At 40.5% G+C, this 12,282-nt stretch overlaps 1 protein-coding gene across 8 annotated transcripts in view; it reads left to right on the forward strand.

Moving 5' to 3' along the window:
* The first annotated feature begins 5,887 nt into the window (after positions 1–5,887).
* MBNL2 (muscleblind like splicing regulator 2) overlaps positions 5,888–12,282 on the forward strand; it is a 171,730-nt gene continuing 165,335 nt past the window's right edge. For 7 of the 8 annotated variants that reach the window (XM_050765986.1, XM_050765988.1, XM_050765987.1 and 4 more), the window contains exon 1: positions 5,900–6,125. The gene's annotated coding sequence lies outside the window, so the exon portion shown is untranslated. Of the gene's footprint in view, positions 6,126–12,282 lie in introns of all 8 variants that reach the window. The other variant, XM_050765985.1, reaches the window with a different exon arrangement.

The following is a 12,282-nucleotide window of genomic DNA, read 5'->3' on the forward strand; positions in this document are numbered from 1 at the left end:
GGGCTTATGATTTGGTTTATACATGAAACAACTAGAAAAAAAATTTAAAAACAACAGTACATACTAAAGGACAAAGAGGCCCGATAGGCTTGAAATATTATGTTGAGAGAGAAATAGCCCTAAGATTGAATAATCACAGACCAGGCCCGTCAGCAACTTACCTTTCTGTCTCATCTCTTTCTTGCTATGAACAACTTTTTCTTACTTTCTAGGGGCCAGGCCATCTCTTCCAGTAAACCAAACACTTCCATCTGTCCTAAGACACCTGTTCTTTTCTATTCAAGGGGAGACTTTGTTTCTCAGGAAATCACGATTTTAAACATCATCAAAGATTAGTTTTCTCCTTGACTATAAGCTTGCTGACATTTGGTATGCCCAGCAAAGGAGATGATTTCATAACTGCATTGTGCCTTTCAGCTTTTATTTATTGCTTCTTTTCCTTCTCCAGTTCAACTTTAGATTCATGAATGTGTGTTTGTGTGTGTGTGTGCATGCATGGTATATATTACTACATATGTAGTACATTTACACATACATATAATACACATATAATATATAATATGCATATTATATACATAATATATAATATATACATAATACATACATATTATATATCATATGCATGTAATATATACATATATGTAATATATACATATATACACATATATGTGTTGTATATATGTAATATATAATATACACATAATATATAAAATATAGTATGGATATAATATATAACATACATATTATATAATATACAATAATTACACATTATATACAGTATAATATATATGTCTCTATGGTTTCTCTATCAGTTTTTTAAGCCCTGTGACTGTCCTTATCACTTTATTATCAGTGCCATTTAACCATTCAACAACTATTCAGTAACTGTCTGCTATTATACGGTGCATGTTCTAGGCACTGGGGATAAACTGATGAATAGGAAAGACATGGTTCGGTCTCTTATAGATTCTAGTGAGGTACATAAACAAGCAAGACATGTTTACTACATACTGTGACAACTGCTATGACGAATAAAATGTCAAGGTGCCATGAGAGTCATGGTGGGCAAAGAAGGCTTCCTGGAGAAGGTGACGTGTACACTGAGTGTTGCTGGATGGAAAGATGTTAGATGTGTGTGAAAGGAATAGAAGATTTTTCACAAAGAAGGAATTCAGGCTCTAAATTAGAGAAGACATGACACACCTGAGGGTCTAAAGTTAGTTTAATAATACTGGATGTAAAGGTAGGAAGGAAGTGACTTCAAGAGGAGGGTGAAAGAAGATAGCTGGGAACTGGGCAGGGGATTTTTCTGGAAGATAATGAGGAGACATGAAGTGAGTTTATGCAGATAATGGCATTATAACATTTGCATTTTTAAAAAGATAATTTTGGCTGAGGTGTGGTAAATGGAGTGAAAGGTGAGGGGCAAGACTGGAGGCAGAGAAGTAAGGAACAGGTAAAAGAGGTAAAAGGTGGTGGGGGTTTTAATTAGGGGCACAGCAGTAAAGATGGAGAGGAGTGGATAGATTCTGGAGACAAGAATTCACAGGGTATGGGACCATTTGGTTGTTGGTGATGATAAAGAATTAGGCATCAAAGATGGTGGCTCCATTTACTAAAGTGGGAAACATAAGAGAAATGATGGTTTCACTCACTGAAATGGGAAATGATCAAATAAAAAATGATTTTAGTTTTGGACAAGGTAAAAATGAGTCATCTCTGGTACATTTAGGTGAAGAATTGGGCCGGCTGGGCACGGTGGCTCACGCCTGTAATCCCAGCACTTTGGGAGGTCAAGGTGGGCAGATCATGAGGTCAGGAGATGGAGACCATCCTAGCTAACACGCTGAAACCCCGTCTCTAGTAAAAATACAAAAAATTAGCCGGGCATGGTGGCGGGTACCTGTAGTCCCAGCTACTCAGGAGGCTGAGGCAGGAGAATGGCATGAACCTGGGATGGGGAGCTTGCAGTGAGCCGAGACTGCACCATTGCACTCCAGCCTGGGCAACAGAGTGAGACTCTGTCACAAAAAAAAAAAAAAAAAAAAAAAAAAGAATTGGGCCTAGAAGTTAAAATAAAAGGATGGAGTGATCTCGCATTTATCGAACTGTAGAAGACAACTGACAATTTCTATTGGGCAAATTTGAAGGTTTTGTTTTATATTTTCACTCCTCTGGCCACCTCCTTTACTTGAATACGGTTGATCATCTTCTTGTTACTTGTTCTCTGGTTTCTCAAACATTCTGCTTTCTACTTAGCATGCCATGACCTCAAGAAAAATTAAGCTTCTATCTAGAGTTTCCAGGAACTTATGTAGATATATAAAAAGAAGAAAAGAAGAAGGAGGAGGAAAGGAGAAAGAAGAGGAAGGGGAGAAAAAAGAAAAAATATAAGTCCAGCTTGGATCTGTAGGACATTATACCCATCAATTAAGTCATTTAACATACATGTGTTATTGAGTGCCTCCACCATGTGCCATGAACATACTAGATTAGATGTGGAGAGACAATGGTGACTTCTGAGACCAACAGGCTGGTTCCAAAGGTAGACCTTAAGTAAATAAATAATAATAACCAAATTAATGTATAGCCATCCCCTGCAATAAGTGCTATGAAGCAAACAACATCTATAAACATTTTGGTGCTCGAAGAATAGTCCATGGACAACAGCCATCAGCGTCACCTGGGAGCTTGTTAGAAAAGCAGAATTTCAGTATCCACCCAAGAACTATGGAGATGGGATCTGCATTTTAACAAGACCCCTGGGGGATGTGCATGCACATTAACATTTGAGATGCACTGCTCTGGAGTTCACAGGGCTATGAGAGAAAACAAGAAGCAGATCTGAACTCATCCTGTGGGTCAGGGAAGGGTTCCCTGAACAGACGGCCTCTGGCTAAGCTAGAGAAGTAGGCAGGCGCTAGACGGCACAGAGCCTCATGGGTCATGTTGAGGACTTTTATCTTTTTCCTAAAAGCGGCCCAAACAGAGTTAAAGGTTGTCTCAGTCAACTCAGGCTGCTGTAGACTGGGTGGCTTATACAGTGGAAGTTTGTTTTCTCATAGTTGTGGAGGCTGAAAGTCCAATGTCAGAGTGTAGCATGGTCAGGTTCTGATGAGGTCTCCCTTCCTGGCTTGCAGAGAGCTGCTTTCTTGCGTGTCTTCACGTGGTAGAGGGAGAGAGAAAGAGTCTCTTTCTGGTGTCTCAGAAGAACACGAATCCTATTATGAAGACTCCACCCTCATGACCTGATCTAAAGCACCTCCCAAAGGTCTCATCTCCAAATACCTTCCTATTGAGGGCTAGGACTTCCACGTACAAGTGTTAGGGGGACACAATTCAGTCCATAGCAAAGGTTTTACACAAAGGAGTGCGGAAAAATTAGACTTGTCTGTTAATTCCTGTTCTGACTGAAGTGTGAAAAAAGGTTTGAAGGGGTCAGGAATACATTCAGGAGACCAGTTAAGGGCTATTTCAATCATCATGATAAAAGACACCGATAACTTGGACAAAGTCATTGGGAGAGATGAAGCAAAGTGAAATATTTCTAAATATTTAGGTGTTAAACCTGAAAGACTTTGATAATGGATTTCAAATGGTGGTTGAAGAAGGAGAGTTAAGGATGACTGCCAGGTTTTTGGCTCCTGCAGTTGGATGAATGTGATACCAGTTCTTGAGATGGGAATCGTGAAGTCAGCAAGTTTGTGCATGGCATTTTGCTAACTGCAATGAACAATGCATTTAGAAATACCAGTAAGAATGGCTATCATTAGTGAGCATTTATTATGTGCCAGTCACTGCATAGACGTTTTGTGTGCATTATCTTAATTAATATACAACATGAGCCTTGCTTTCTGAGATGGAAAGATCAACTCAGGCAAACTAACACCAGAAGACTACAATGTTAAGGGTTTCAAAGTGTCTGATACAATAAACAATACAGAATGCTTTCACAAGAGAACATCAGAGAGGGTAATGTGGCCAGAGAAGACACGACAGAATAAAGGGAAAGGTGAGCTGAGGTCTAAAGATTGAGTAAGGCAGAAATAAGCATGACTCCATCAGGAAGTTCACTTGGGAAAACAGTGGAGAAAAAGTTGAGTTGAAAGGGAGAGCCCAGATTATGAAGGCCCTTGAAAGGCTATAATTCAGATTTTATAGAGAGAAAGGTTTGAATGTGAAAGGAACATGACTTTATATGACTTTAAAAACCTGTCTGGCAACAAGGGAGCTTGAAGATGAGGAGGCCTGAGTCCCAGAGGCTGTCTTGTTAGCATTTGTGTTTTCCAGGTAATAGGTCAGAGTTCTGGCTTACCTGAGAAGGAAAATCAACAAGGCTTAGTTTCACTGGCTGAGAATGGGGGAATGTGTCAAAAGGTAACTAGAGTTTCAGGAATGGGATTCATGGAATGATAGTTTCGAAGACAGAATCAGAGGGAGATGCGGAAGAGGAGAATCATGAATCTGTTTAAGTATATTAATAATTAAAAGTAGTTTTTACCTGTTTGACCAAAGAACTAATTCAAATTTCCAGAAGTATTACAGTAGATGAAAGCCGGCAAGTTAGGATATGTGGTAGCATTACATGGGGAGGACAAACAATGTAAGCATAAAAAACTGAGGGGAATAAAGCATAGTAGTTATTGAAGAAAGTAGCCTAGAAATTATGTGAAACATTGTTTTTAAGATGTAATGGCAAAATAAAAAGAAAGCATTCCATTTCATTCTGTTGCTTCATTACAGATGCACTGAACAGTTGCTTATAAAAATAGTGCATTGGGTTCAACCTTTCAGATGAATAGGGGCTTTGTTCTGCCTTGGTCTCGTCATGTAATCATCATACTTTTTTGTTTTTTCTTAAAATGTTGTATTCAGGGGAAGGAAAATGTATGCTTATTGTGTTTGCTAAATGCCATATGTTTCTGTGTTTTTGTTTTCAAAGCATACAGAAATGCTGTAGACTGGGAAATAAATAAATAAATAAATAACCCTTTCTAACCTTTCTCTTCTTCTGCTTTATTTCAGGAAACTCCAGCACCTCCTAGAACATCTTTTGTGGAATGGCAGGCACCTCATGGGGGCCCTTGGATCATGTGCCACATGCATTCAACAGTAAACATCTTCCTATAATCATTGCTTCATTAATGACAATGTAAGCCAATGCACAGTATTTATCAAATGGCATCTAAGATGGTTAAGGCACACCTAATCCTCTCGTGGGTGCCTGCCAAGAGTAGAAAAGGGTGGTGTATAGATATCAATTTTATTGTCCAGCATTCCCTAATCGAAGTCCCAAGTGGTCTGAAAACTTAGACGAAAGATAAATGGGCCACAGTAATTAACCAGTGCAATAACAGATGTTATACAGGAAACCTGTGTGTGCCAGAGCTAGAAGCATGTTTTGATTTTGAATACGCATTTGGGCTAGCACATTCTTCCCCAATAATGGAAATACGTAAATGTTTTGTAAGGTATTAATTGCCATGGCAGACACTGAATTATTTTTCCTTTACAAAATATACACATATGCTTTGTCAGATAGTCCAAGGACTTCAGTTTCATGTACAACCTGGATTTCTTTGGAATCTGCGGAGTTTCACATTTTCCAAAGTGTTCACGGTGCAGCTCCTGGCTCCGAGCTGGCTGTCTTCAAGGGTGTTTTCTTGAGCTACCCCTCTCTCTGCTCTGCCAATTATGTGCCACTTTGTCTTGGTGCTATGATTGCTTTCTTCTGAGAGGGAAATTCCTCTTTCATCAGTATGGATGCACTGTTTTTACACACTGCAAGTGCTGTGTTACTGTGTCAGTCATCCTATTAGGGCCAGTTTCAGACGAGTAGGGCTGACGAGCTGGCTGGGGATTGGCTGGCCCGGGCTGGGAGGGATTTGTCGGAAGGAAGGGCTTGCAGCTTACAGCAACAGAGTTTAGACTGTCTTTGCTTCATCATCTGAAGGTAAAATTTTCCAGATACGGCAGGCGGCTTTCAGAGTACAATAAACAGGGAATGAGAACTATTTACATGGAAGTTTCTTCCTCATGATGCGGTGGAGAAGCCTCGGCCACTTGGTTCTGCCAGATGTTCCTGGGGTTACTGTAAATGGGAAGGACAGGCAGAGCTAAACAAGGTAGGAGAATCGCCCCCCTTTTTTGAATGTTTAAAGAGTTTGCTGCAGTATGCTGCATTCCATGTGTGCTGCTTAGGGGAGCCAGGGAAACTGGATTCCACTAATTCAAATGTAATACTTGCGGGGGACCCTGGAGTTTTACGTAACATTTTGATTTGAGAAAAAGAAATGGCAAAGCTTGAATCTATGCCGCCTGTTCGGGGTGAGGCACGAAATCGAGTTTTTATGCAAAGCATCGATTCATTTATTACATTATTTTTTAAAAACCATTTTAATTCTTCGGCGCAATCTTATTTTCTTGCTATAAAAAAATTGTCATATTGCCATAGCTAGTTCCCAAATAGATAAAGTTTACATGGATCCTATTATTTGAAAACAGACTTGCAATTAAGGATTAAAAAAAAAATTCATGGTAAATAATCATCGGTTGGATGTTTGACCAAACGTATGTGTCTATTTATTAAAAATTAGGGACTTACCTAGCTCTAAAATGCTACAGCTTTAACTGAGTTTCAAAAGCACATTTTTAACAACCTAGCAAGAGGTAGCTTTCTGGCAAGTTTTCGATACTGTAGTTCAATGTTTACATTTCTTTTCCTGGCATGTCTGAGTCTTTGTTTCCAGCTTAAAAGTGGAACCATTATATTCAAAAGTAAAGCTGGGTTAATAATGCTTACTGCAATTATCTGATCTTTATGCATTTTTAATGAGAACACACAGCCAGCAGAATAATTTAATGAGGGCAGGCTAGCTTTTAAAGCTGTGTTTTCACTATGCCGAACCATATCAACTTTCTCGCTGAGAAGCAGCAGTGAGAAATGATGGAGAAGATTTATTTTTAACACACTTGGCCCAGGAGAAGGAAAGGATGTATTTGCTAAAGAATTCTTTCTGCCCTTTTTCCGTTTTAAATTTCTGCCAGGCATGAGGAAACTGTGCTTTTTTGTTAGGCCTCGGAAGCATGTGTTTACAATAAATGTGTAACATTTTTAGAATAGTTAGCAAGCACTGAAGCGAAGAAAAAAATCTGACTTGCCTAACCACCACCACCTTGAATGTTCTTCAAGAAACATTACTGTCCCTTTAAAAGACAAAGGTTAAGTGGAAAGCTATTTGTTAATTGGGTAATGTGTGCGTTTTGGGGACAATAAGGTTTTAAAAAAAGGCAGGGGGAACGTTCTTATAATCTTTAAATAAGAAGAAGTTTCTTCAGCTATCCTACTTGTTTTGCAAGGAGCAGTAGAACTACTCATTTAAATAAGGGCAATGCCACGTAGATTCTTCTAGACCCACTGTTTTTACTTTCAAGGAGAAGTGCAGGACACTAGCCCAGAACTTCTGACGTCATCCCCCAACTATTTCTGCTGTGTGTTCCTTTATTCGAGCTTGTGGAGAGGAATATTTCTTTATGTCCTGGCCAGGAACATTCTAACTCCCCGTTGGCAGGACTTAAGTTATGTCTTTATATTTTCGCCTGTCTTTTGTAAACTGTAAACCCGTCCCCCTCATAAATAGGGCATCTTCTCGTACCTGCCTCATGTCGGGCCGGTCAGCAGAGGTTTTCTGCAGGGCTTCTGGCTGGGCTGGCAAAAAGCAGCAGGGAGCAGGGCACAGCTCTTTTTCTGGCCTGACTCCCCCTCGGTGCAGCCCAGCGCTGCCACCTAGGTGGATGGTCCCCGGGGCCCTATTCCCAGTTGCTCCAGAGCCACTATTTAGGATCCAGGTTGTGCCACCAAGTTCAAGGCTGGTTGTGATGGTGGGAACAGCTGTTTTCATAGAGAAATCATCATGTCCTAGCACAGATGGCCCCGAGCAGGGGAAGTACAATACTGCAGGCTGCGAATCCATGTCACAGGTGGCAACCTTGGTCACAGAGATCGGGGGAAGGGTAACGTTTACGAAGGAACCTTTTAAAAAAGATTTTGATTGGAGCACATTGGAGTTCCCGGGAGTTCCCAAAGCTAGTTTGTGTCTCCTCTCCGACTACTCATGTAGTTTTGAGCAAGTGCCTACCTTTTCTATCTTTTAATAGAATTGAATCATACTTGCTACACTTTCCCTCATCATTTAGCATTCTGAGACCTTAACCTTTTACCAAAAAAAAAAAAAAAAAAAAAAAAAGTTGTTGTTTGTCTCTGGGCAAACTGAGCTATTTAAAGTACAAAGGGATAAAACCTCGGTATTAGGAAACTGTTGGCAAATGCCTTAGGGTATTAAGATACATAGTCATATACACAAAACCCTTCATTCTACTTTGTGCTCATGTAAATTTTTTTAGGGATATTTATTCTTAGTTCAACAAATGAAATTTCCAAGGAAATCAAAGCGTTGTTGTTTGCATTTTTTCCATTGATCTAGTCTGATATACTAGAAGCTCTGCAAAGCACACTATTCTGGCCATAGGCCTTGTAGTGCCCAAAACATTTAATGCTGTTTTTCCTTTGACTTTTGTGTTAAATTTGTGAAAGTGGAGTAAATAAGAGAAAAAACAGGAGGGAAGGAGAAAAAATATGCTTGTGAAATATACTGGTTAGGTAGCTTTACTGGTTAACAGCCTGCCTTCTCTCTGCTAGTTGTTTCAATTTGCTGTTGCTATGGTGAAAACAAATCAATATCACATGGCTACCAGCCAGTCCCGCGCTCAGGGAGCGCCACAGAAATTCAAGATCAGGTACTCAAGATTCCAAGCAAGAATTGGGAAAAGAGGATTTAGATGCTGAGCTTAAGATAATTCCATATAGTAGAATAAGTAGGTTCAATCTCGCATGCATTTTCTCTTCCTTTTTTCTTGTACTTTCCTACTGATAACAAGAAAAAGATGAAAAGGAAGGTATACTGATTTGTTTACATTTCCAAAATGACAAAACACATTATCAACATAGAAGTAGGTTGGCAACATTGCAAGGGGTGAAGGATTCTGATTCAGGAAAAGGTGGATAACTACAAGACATGTTGGTTGTTGAAAACATAGTTTGGGGGCCTGGGGGCCTTTACCATCTTCAGGTACAGCTACATGTCAGAGCTGGCTGGATCGTGCCGAGCAGAGAAACCTGGCAACTCTAGTTGGACAGGTGGGCAGTGGAGATAAGGGGGGGTTACAGAAAGGTAGGGACCTGTGGGCATAAAAATCAGCAAGCAAGAAAGCCCAGAGAGAGCTGCAGGTCAAGAGTCAGGCCAGGCGAGCACAGAACCCCTGGGGCATGGCAGAACAGTAGAGAGGACAGTTTGCCCTGTTCACAAAATCTGCTCAAGACCCAAGCTAAAGGCCTAGCAAAGAATGGCAGGAAATGGCTGCAAAGAGAAGTGAAGGTGTCATGGGCCCGGGCATCCTTTCTGGAAGGGTCGACTCAACTGGATGGGCATGGATGCCCGCTGCTGTGGAGAGCAAAGAGCTTGATATTTTAATGCTTTGGTTTCTTTCAGAAGAGTGAGGCAGGAAGACTTAGCTGGGCTTTGTAAATTAGTTCACATACTATTTTTCTCTCCAGTTTTATGCTCTGCTCAGTTTTTTTTTTTCTTTTAAAAAATGTGCACAAACTATTTTTTGCAGCCGTGATAATATTCGTAGTAAAGAGCCAAAGGTGGCTGGGTCTGCATCAGGCCTGGGCCTCCAACGGCACGGCTCCAACTACACAGTTGTTTATGGAGACCAGTCCGGGCCTCCTCTGCCGAGAGTAAAAACCAGGTGTGAAAGGTAAGGCCTAAGGGTTTATTTTGTAAACCTGAGCTCTGAGGCAGATGGACAAGTTTTGGGCAGGCCTGTCCTCTGCAATACAGCAGAAACGCTTGGTAATAAAAGTGGACTCAATAATTTACCTTAGTGTTTTGACAAAGAACGCATTGTCTGAATTATCCTAGGTAGTATATTCCATCAATCAGTCAACAAGTGTTTATTAAACACCTCTGGGGTTCCCTGGCTTTTGCTATTTGGTGAGAAACCAAACTCAGTAACCTAATACCTGCCTTTGTGTGTGTATACAAAAATAAATGATGCAAAATTGTAAGTTTCAAAGACTTGAATAACTTTATTGGCTAATATTAATTTAGCATTGTTAACCATCAGATTAATTTTAGGCTTGGGGCAGTTTTGGTGATTGGGGGGAGAACAAGAGATGGAGTTTTGAGTTTTAGATATCTAAATGTATGTACTTTCTTGACCTCTGTTATATTTCTCCAGATAAGTACTGCTTAAATAACATATAAAGATGTCAGATGAGCAATAGACAGATAAGAATGGTGCAAAAAAATTCAAAATATGAAGCTACTGAGAGCAATTTCTGAGTCTCAGCACACTGAGATTTGGCCCCAAAGTGCCTGGGGAAAATGGGCATATCATCTAAAAAGCTGTAAATACCAGCCAGCAACGGGAAGTCTTAGACCCGTGTCCCACAATTCTGAGCTGCAGGGTGTGGGGGAAGCCTCCATGCCTTTATCTCACTGTCTCCATCTCTAGCAAGGAAACCTGTTTTCTGACTCTGCAGAATTTCACTTTCCCCCTTGTTTCTTAAAAGCAGAGTTACTATATCTATCTATATATATCTCTATCTATCTATCTATCTATCTATCTATCTATCTATCTCCTTTTGAAACACTAAGTTTTGGGTTTGTTTGTTTGTTTGTTTTACCCTAACATCACAGTTAATGTGTATTCTCTGGGCACAGACAAGCTACGAGGTTCAGGGACATACGCCTGGGGAAGAGCTGAGAGAGGAGGCTGAGGATGTAGCCACGTTTACAGAACTCTTTCAGGCATGGGTCTTGGCAGACAGATGGGCAGGTCCAAGGTTTATGGGCATTGAATGCAAGCTGGTTGCTGTAGACGAGCTCCAGGGTGGTACATGACCTCAGAGGAAAAAGGGAGGAGTCAAGAACACTGAAAATGCTGTGGCCGGCCGTTTGCAATCCACAATAGCAAGGAAACAAGATATGTACAAATGCGATAAGGATGGTTAAGCACTCAAATGTCTTCAGAAGGAAAATTAACATATGTGTAGTTTCTTACACTTTACAAAGGGCATTCACAGGCATTATCTTAATTAGCAGTTCAAATAGAGTTAAAAAGTGGGAGTCTAAACTTAGGGCACTCTGGCAAGGGTGGGCTGGGTAAAGCTGCTGGAGGAGATGCGTTATAAACTGGATTTTTAAAACTTGGATTTATTGATTTTTTTTTTTTCAGCAGCTAATTCACTTGAATTTTGAAGGACAGGAAAAACTTAGAACTGTCCCTGGGGGTGCAGATGCATGTCCCCAAATGCCTTCATGGATAGTGTGTGCATTGAGACTAGACTTTGGGACCATCGGCAGCCTGGATGCCAAGACAGAGCAAGAAGACAGGTTGATTCGCTTTGCTTTTTCAGCTCTGACTGCTAGGCATTCAGGCACAAGGCCTCCGGGGTTCAAGCAATTCTCCTGCCTCAGCCTCCCGAGGAGCTGAGACTACAGGCGTGTGCTACCACACCTGGCCAATTTTTGTATTTTTAGTAGAGACACGGTTTCACCATATTGGCCAGGCTGGTCTTGAACTCCTGACCTCAGGTAATACACCCGCCTCGGCCTCCTGAAGTGCTGGGATTACTGGCGTGAGCCACTGTGCGTGGACTATTATCTCTTTCAATGGTCACATTTTGCCCCCTGTTTTACAGATTCAATGAAAACTCAAATTGAGTAAGGTTAAGCAATGTGCTAAACGTCTCATTGGCCAAAAAAGTAGAAAAAGTAGTCCTCAAACCTCTGGGAATCCATGTGTGTGATGTTTAATGAGACAAATGAAATTAAACTTCAGTCTGACTTGGAGTTTTCTTGTAATGGATGTTGCATAATTGAGTAGAGCCCAACCCAAGCAATTCTGAGAAGACAGTAATATTTTTAATTAAGATATTGAATTATTCTAAAAATCTATAAATTTCTGGCATCCTAGATGCAAGCTTCAATTAATCAGACTTAAAGTATTGATGCAATATATATTGTCTAAATGATTTACTACATATAATTTTCAATGTTCTGAGAGTTCAGGAAAGTGGAGCTCAGTTTGGGTGGGAGTAAGAGATAAGGCTGCCTGCAGGAAGAGCTGCCTCCTTTGGGTCTGAATGGATGTATTTGGTCTGGATCTATGTCTCTAATGTGGTATGTCCACACCCCAGGTCAAGGGCAAGATTAT

The sequence above is a fragment of the Macaca thibetana genome, chromosome 17, assembly GCF_024542745.1.
Source record: "Macaca thibetana thibetana isolate TM-01 chromosome 17, ASM2454274v1, whole genome shotgun sequence".
Taxonomy (NCBI): domain Eukaryota; kingdom Metazoa; phylum Chordata; class Mammalia; order Primates; family Cercopithecidae; genus Macaca; species Macaca thibetana.